Source organism: Neophocaena asiaeorientalis, unplaced genomic scaffold (genome assembly GCF_003031525.2).
Source record: "Neophocaena asiaeorientalis asiaeorientalis breed wild unplaced genomic scaffold, Neophocaena_asiaeorientalis_V1.1 scaffold578, whole genome shotgun sequence".
Classification (NCBI taxonomy): Eukaryota; Metazoa; Chordata; class Mammalia; order Artiodactyla; family Phocoenidae; genus Neophocaena; species Neophocaena asiaeorientalis.
The window spans coordinates 113,597-120,695 of NW_020174932.1; positions in this window are offsets into that span (position 1 = coordinate 113,597).

Here is a 7,099-nt window from a genome sequence, read left to right on the forward strand (position 1 = left end):
CTTTTTTTGAAAAAATAGAAACTAAAAAGCAATCTAAATCTTTGCATATTTTAGACCCTGAATCTTTTGCTATTTAATTCTTCAAAGTGTTGTCAGTACAATTGGAATATTTTGGTTTAAGATATTATTTCTTTCCACATCATCTAGAAAGTATTCATCTTTTATTCTGTAATTAACTGTTTTTTGGCTTTTTTCTTGTGTTTTATAGTCTTCAAGGATCTTGTGTTAGGATCTATTCTCTGCTTATAAAAGTTAAGGATGCTGTGTGGTTTACATATTTAGAAGAGATAATTAAAAAGCTTACATCTTAAACCATAAATGTTATCATAGACTCAGATAAATATGGTGTAAAAATTCTTTTGGTACTAAATGGTCAGTGTTTGAATATTTGCTGAAAGGATGAGAAGGTGAATGAATGTCACTCTCTGTATATTATTATGTTTTTATAATATATTTTCACTTGAAGCAATAAATGCTAATTTTGCCCATGCCATTGTGGCCAGGAAGTTGTGCTGAAAGTTGATGTAGTGTTCTAGTGTGTGTTCCTCAGACTCATGCTAAGGAAGTATATCTTGCCCTTATCAGTTTCATCAGTTGGGGAAGATTTGGCCCTTTGTTACTGTCTGCACAGGAGTTACCGAAAGGCCAGATTTGTTTTGAGTCGTACCTTCCATGCCTGCTCTGTTCTGGATCACACTATAGAAAGAGGAAAAGATCTTTATGTTTGAGGTCACACAGTTTGGCACCTGTTACTCTACAGTCCTTCAATTACCATTCAGAACATTGGTCAGAATGGATTTTGTCATGCATCAATAAAATTTCTTCTTTATGGCAGAGCTGTGTCTTCCATCCAATTTATGTTTGATGGCCTTCTTACAATCTTAAATTGGACATAGTCAAAAAGCTTGTGTAACACAGCAGTGTTCATCATCATCATCATCATATTGAAAACCTTGTTTGAGAGATACACACCCCACTTTAAAAATAAATACCGAATCTTTTTTTTTTCTTTTTCTAACTTCCTGAAAGAAAACAAAAAGACTTCTGAAGAAATATGACTGTCTGGGCCCACCTGTAAGTGGTCTTGGTGAGTCTGGGCAATCATCCTGGGCCTTCCCTTTGCTGTTGTGAGATTGGAAATTCTACTTTTTGTGGCTATTTGAATGTGCCTGAGAAGGTTCAGAGTCAAGGGGAAGATCCTTCCAACAGATGCAGAGGAGGACACAGGAGGCTAATCAAAACTGCAACCCTGTAGAGGCTATCAAGGGGCAGAGTGTAGGATAGAACACAGACCACTACACTGATTAAGGTACTTCCTGGCTTTACAAGAGTTACCATGATCTCAGATCATGCTGGTCTCTTCAGAGTTTCCTGCAGTTGTTAAAGAGAGGTCTGTCCACCTTTGCTATGCAGCATGAGTTGGGGCTGATGATAATATTACAGAGTACATAGAAACACAAGTGCTGAGTTATGGCAGCATGGCAATAAATAAATAGTTATATGAGCAGAAATCTTGTATATATGTGGTAGAAAACATTACCTGGCAGTACAGAAAGAAGAGCACAATAGAGGAAGCAGTTGGTGAATCTTGTACTCAGGAGACAGTAGAAAAGATCAGACACTCATTTGTATGGTGACAGGATCCCATTTCAGTGTCTTTATCCTGCAATTAAGAGCCATGGTGATAGCACTTTTAAAGGAGAATAGTGGGATGTTAAACTTCGAATCTGTTTAGAGGGGAGACCCAGTATTTTTGAAATGAAAAGAGGTTCATTTGAGGTATAGTTCTCTTCTTTATTTCAAACCTTATTTTGATGATGGCCTTGAAATTTCCTTCAATATAAAGGTTTCACGTGAAATTCATTGGTATAAAATTTATACCTCTCAAAAAACTAGTAAAGCAGCATTTTCTTACCATATGTTTTTACAAGCAAAATGTTCTAGAAGTTTGTTTTTTCACCTTAACAACATACTAGTAAAGTCAGTACCCAGTAGTATTACACCACATCCTACCTCCCCTCCCAACAAAGGTCAGTGAACAGGGTTGGGAATTTCTTTTACATAGTGATTGATAAGCAAACTGCATAATCTAAATAATCTAAAATAAACTAACCAGAAGTGGCCCAAGAGTTAAAAAGTGTTGTTCTTTTATCTTAAGGATGGCTATATGCTTATAAATGATACTTTGAAATAGATTTTAAGTGGTTAGGCAGGAAGTAGGGTTTTTTGGAGAACAGGGTGACAACAATTGTTGTCAGACTTGGGAGTTTTAAAATTTAATACATTGATTTTGTTCAACATTTAGAAAGCATAAAAGGATAGTCAGTGAAAAGTCTTTTTTCCGTTTCTGCCCATCAGTTCCCATTCTCAAATTTTCTATACCATTCTACGTGTATGTGAATGTTGATAATATAAATTCCTAGAAATAGAATTAACAGATTATAGGGGTTATGCATTTGTAATGTTGGTAGGCATTGCCACTAGAATATAGGAAAGTTAATTTCCCTATGCCCTTTGCAGAGCCACATAATATCAAACTCTTTAATCTTTGCCAGCCTAATTACAGGGTTGGTTGTTGTTGTTTTTAAAGCTGGTTTAAATAAGCATTTCTCTAAGGTATTTGATGTTATCATCTCCTTAGGAGCCATTTATATTTGTTTTTATATGAGTTGATAATTGCTTTGCCTCATATTTTTACTCAACTCCAAGCCTCCTTGTATTTCCTTTTGTTTGGAGAAAATGGCCATTTTTTTAAGGGTAGGTCTGCTGGTAACTATCTTAGTTTTCTGAAAATGTCATTATTTCCCTTTCTTTCATGATGGGTATTTTCACTAGATGTAGAATTCTGGGTTGGCAGTTCTTTCAACACATAAAAAAGTGTTAGGCCGCTTCCTTCTGGCCTCTATGGTTTCAAGTGAGAAGTCTGTTGTTCAAATCATTGTTCCCTGTAGGTAATGAGGGAATTTTCTGCCATTATTATTTTTTTAATTTCAAATTTTTCTCCTGGGATTCCGATAACATAAATGTTAGATCTTTTGTTTACTGTTCTACAGGTCTCCAAGGCTCTGTTCATTTTTTGTTTGTTTTTTTAATTTTCTCTGATGTTCTGGTTGGGTAATTTCTATTGGTCTGTCTCTGGTTCGCTAACAGTTTCCCTGTCATCCCCACTCTGATATTGAGCACATTTTATTTCAGTTATTATATCATTGTATTTTTCAGTTCTAAAATTCCTTTTGATACTTTATATCTTCTTTTCTCCTGAGATTTTTAAACTTTTTTCATTTGTTTAAAGAACATTAATAATTGCTTGTGGAAGCATTTTTAAGATGGATTTTTAAAAATCCTTGTTAATTCCAACATGTGAGTCTTCTGGGTGTTGGCGTCTTTTGATTGTTTTTTCTTACTTAAGTTGTGATTTTCCTTGAAAATGGTTCTTGAAATTATTAGTGATTTTTTAAAAAATTTTGTCCTGGAAATTTGGGGTATTGTATGTTATGAAACTCTGGATTCTGTTTATGTTTTCTATTTTTAGCAGGCAGTCACCTTATATAGGTTTAGCATGTAGGTCCTGGCCTCCTTTTGTAGATTGTGGTTTCAATGATAATTCAATTTCCAGAGCCCTTGCAGTACTATTCTGGTTTCATTTGTATGCTACTGAAAAACTGGATGCTATTCAACACTGTAGTTTAATTCTCAAACCTTTTGCCATATTAGTTGTGGTCAGTTTAACTTGGGGGTCTCCTCCCCAGGACTTCATCTATAAATTTAAAGAATCTTTTTCTCTAGCTTCCTTCTCTGAAATCTGTGCCACCTGCTGGTGCAGTGAGGGGAGGTGAAGCCCAGGCTTCCCACTTTGTCTCTACTGACATCACTCTGGCAAGGGAAGGGGAACACTGCTTGAAGGGGAGGGTACTGGAAATCCAAATTCTCTACTTTGTCTCTGCTGATAGAGCCAAGAGGGAGTTGGTGAACTTTTTTTTTTTTAATTTTCCCCCTTAGTATTTGCTTACGGTAAAGCAGGTATTGGTGACAAATTTTTTGTCCTGCTAAACCATCTTTTTTCTATTTCTCTGTCTGGAGAGAGCAGGCCTTTCTTGGGGCTTTTACAAACCTGTGTCCATTGGCATTTCTGAGTTGCAGGCTTCTTCAGCGTGATATCTAAGGTATATGGGAGACAGATTGAAAACCACCATGTCACCTTCAAATCCAGAGATCCCTGGCCACTCTGCCTTCTTTCTACCTTTCAGAGTCTTCTTATGTTTGTTTCTTTTTGTATTATGTCTAGGATTTCTACTTACACTTAGCAGGAGGATAGGAAGAGATGAATCTATTCCATCTTCACAATTTCTCCATTCCTTTCTTCATATTTTTAAAGTGTTGTAAAAAAATCTTCCCTTTTATATCCAGAATCTACTCATCCTTAAATTACACCTAAAAACGAGTTTGTTCAGTGCTTACTAGCACATTGTAAGCACTCTACAGATACTACTCCACACTACTTTCCCCTGCCCCTATTTCAAATCCTAACATAGTCAGTTTTGCTATACTGCTTGTTTTGAAAGCATGCATTTATTCCATTCAGTTGATACATTAGAAGACAATTTGAACATAGCATCAGTTTCACCTTTGCCTATGCATGCTCTTGTCTACAAGAAATACTGAGTGCAGAAAACCATACGCAGTTGAACAGCTTTACAGGAATACACAAAAATTACACATACCCAGGGGAGTTCCCTGGTGGCCTGGTGTTAGGATTTGGCACTTTCACTGCCCCATGGCCCAGGTTCATTCCCTGGTTGGGGAACTGAGATCCTGCAAGCTGTACAACACGGCCCCCCCCAAAAAAATTTACACATACACACACCTCACACATCTACTAAGCTACCTCAGTTCATCACTTGTGTTATGAGCCACGCCTAAGTACAGTTTGTACTAAAACTTTCCATCTAATTTCATATCACCCCCCCTTGCACTAACTTTACAGTAACTCACAAGCTATAGCCCTACTGACATTCACTTCCACGAGCAAACCCATGATTTTCTCAAAGTGCTGTATTTAATTGTCGTATTTATGTATTTCTTAACTATTTGACATGTGTGAAGGCTCTGTTGCTATTTCTTTTTTTTTTTTTGCGGTACACGGATTTCTCACTGTTGTGGTGGCCTCTCCCGTTGCGGAGCACAGACTCCAGACGCGCAGGCCCAGCGGCCATGGCTCACAGGCCCAGCCGCTCCATGGCATGTGGGATCTTCCCGGACCGGGGCATGAACCCGTGTCCCCTGCATCGGCAGGCGGACTCTCAACCACTGCGCCACCAGGGAAGCCCTCTGTTGCTATTTTTATTAGTTTCCTATCTTTTTTTTTTAATGTGTCACTGATGAAGTTTTTGAGTTTTGTGCCCCTAACCCCATTTTTCCTATAAGCCATGTGGTTTTTATTGTAGTTTTTCATGGCACAATGATTTATAGAAATGCATATGTTGGGGGACTTCCCTGGCGGTCCAGTGGTTAAGACTTGCACTTCCAGTGCAGGGGGCGTGGGTTCGATCCCTGGTTGGGGAACTAAGATCCCACATGCCACGCAGCAGGGCCAAAAAATTTAAAAAAAAAAAAAAGAAATGCATATGCTGTCTAACAGCAGAACTGACTGTGCTTCTCCAAACCTTTTCTACTTTACTCTTGTCCTTATTGACCATATTCACTAGTAAATCCATATACAATTTACAGTCAGAGTTTCTAGAAAATTTATTACAACTCAATGTATGTTTTCAGATGCTGTTTGCTGTTAAATTCACACTTGTTGGTCTTATTTTCCAAATAGACAGTAAACTCTGTGAAGGCAGAAGTTTGCTATGGAACTTCCCCATTTATACTCTACAATTCTTTCTCTCCATGTCCTGGCATCATGTTAAATATATATCTGTGTACTATTCACTTAAACATACTTGTTGATCTGAGAAGTATAAAATTTCAGATTCCCGATGTGCCTAAGTCATATTTTTAAATTTAGGTTAACACAAATTTTGACACTCAAGCTACATTCTGTTAGAACTAATATTGATATTGTCATGTCTCTGTTTTTTTCTTCTTAACTTTTCTGTTTTTAACTGCTCTTTTTCAGTCATTTTATCTTTTTTTTTCTGAGCAGATTCATAGGAAAAGGGGACATAAATTAAATTTCACTAAAAAATAATGTTGAGAAACATGAAAAGAGGGAGCCTTTCAACCTTAGAGCTTTCTAGGTTCTATTCCAAGGTATCCTCCCTAAAAAGTTTATTTTCCTTTTTTTTTAAAATTAATTAATTAATTTTTTTTGCGGTATGTGGGCCTCTCACCGTTATGGCCTCTCCCGTCGCGGAGCACAGGCTCCGGACGCGCAGGCCCAGTGGCCATGGCTCACAGGCCCAGCCGCTCCGTGGCATGTGGGATCTTCCCGGACCAGCGCACGAACCCGTGTCCCCTGCATCGGCAGGTGGACTCTCAACCACTGCGCCACCAGGGAAGCCCCTATTTTCCTTTCATAGTTCATATTGTCTAATACTTGGGCAGATTATATTACCCTAAAAAGAGTTATAAATCTTTTTTATGGTCTTCTATATTGTTGTGATATTTTGCTTCGCCCAAATGCTTACATGAGAAGTGAAGTGAAAACTAAATAATGGTTATTTGAAATATATTTAATACATTAGGTGGGGAGAATGGGCTTGCTTTTTTTTTTGATAAAGTTAGATTGTTTATTTGAGATTTTTCTTGTTTCTTGAGGTAGGATTGTATTGCTATAAACTTCCCTCTTAGAACTGCTTTTGCTGCATCCCACAGACTTTGGATCATCCTGTTCTCGTCATTTGTCTCTAGGTATTTTTTGATTTCCACTTTGATTTCTTAAGTGATCTCTTGGTTATTTAGTAACATATTGTTTAGCCTCCACATGTTTGTGTTTTTTACATTTTTTCCGCTGTAATTTATTTCTAATCTCATACTCATTTTCCTCTTTTATAGCTGTTAGCATTTGCCTTATGGATTGAGGTGCTCCTGTGTTGGTGTATATATATTTATAATTATATCTTTTTCTTGGATTGATCCCTTGATCATTTTGTAG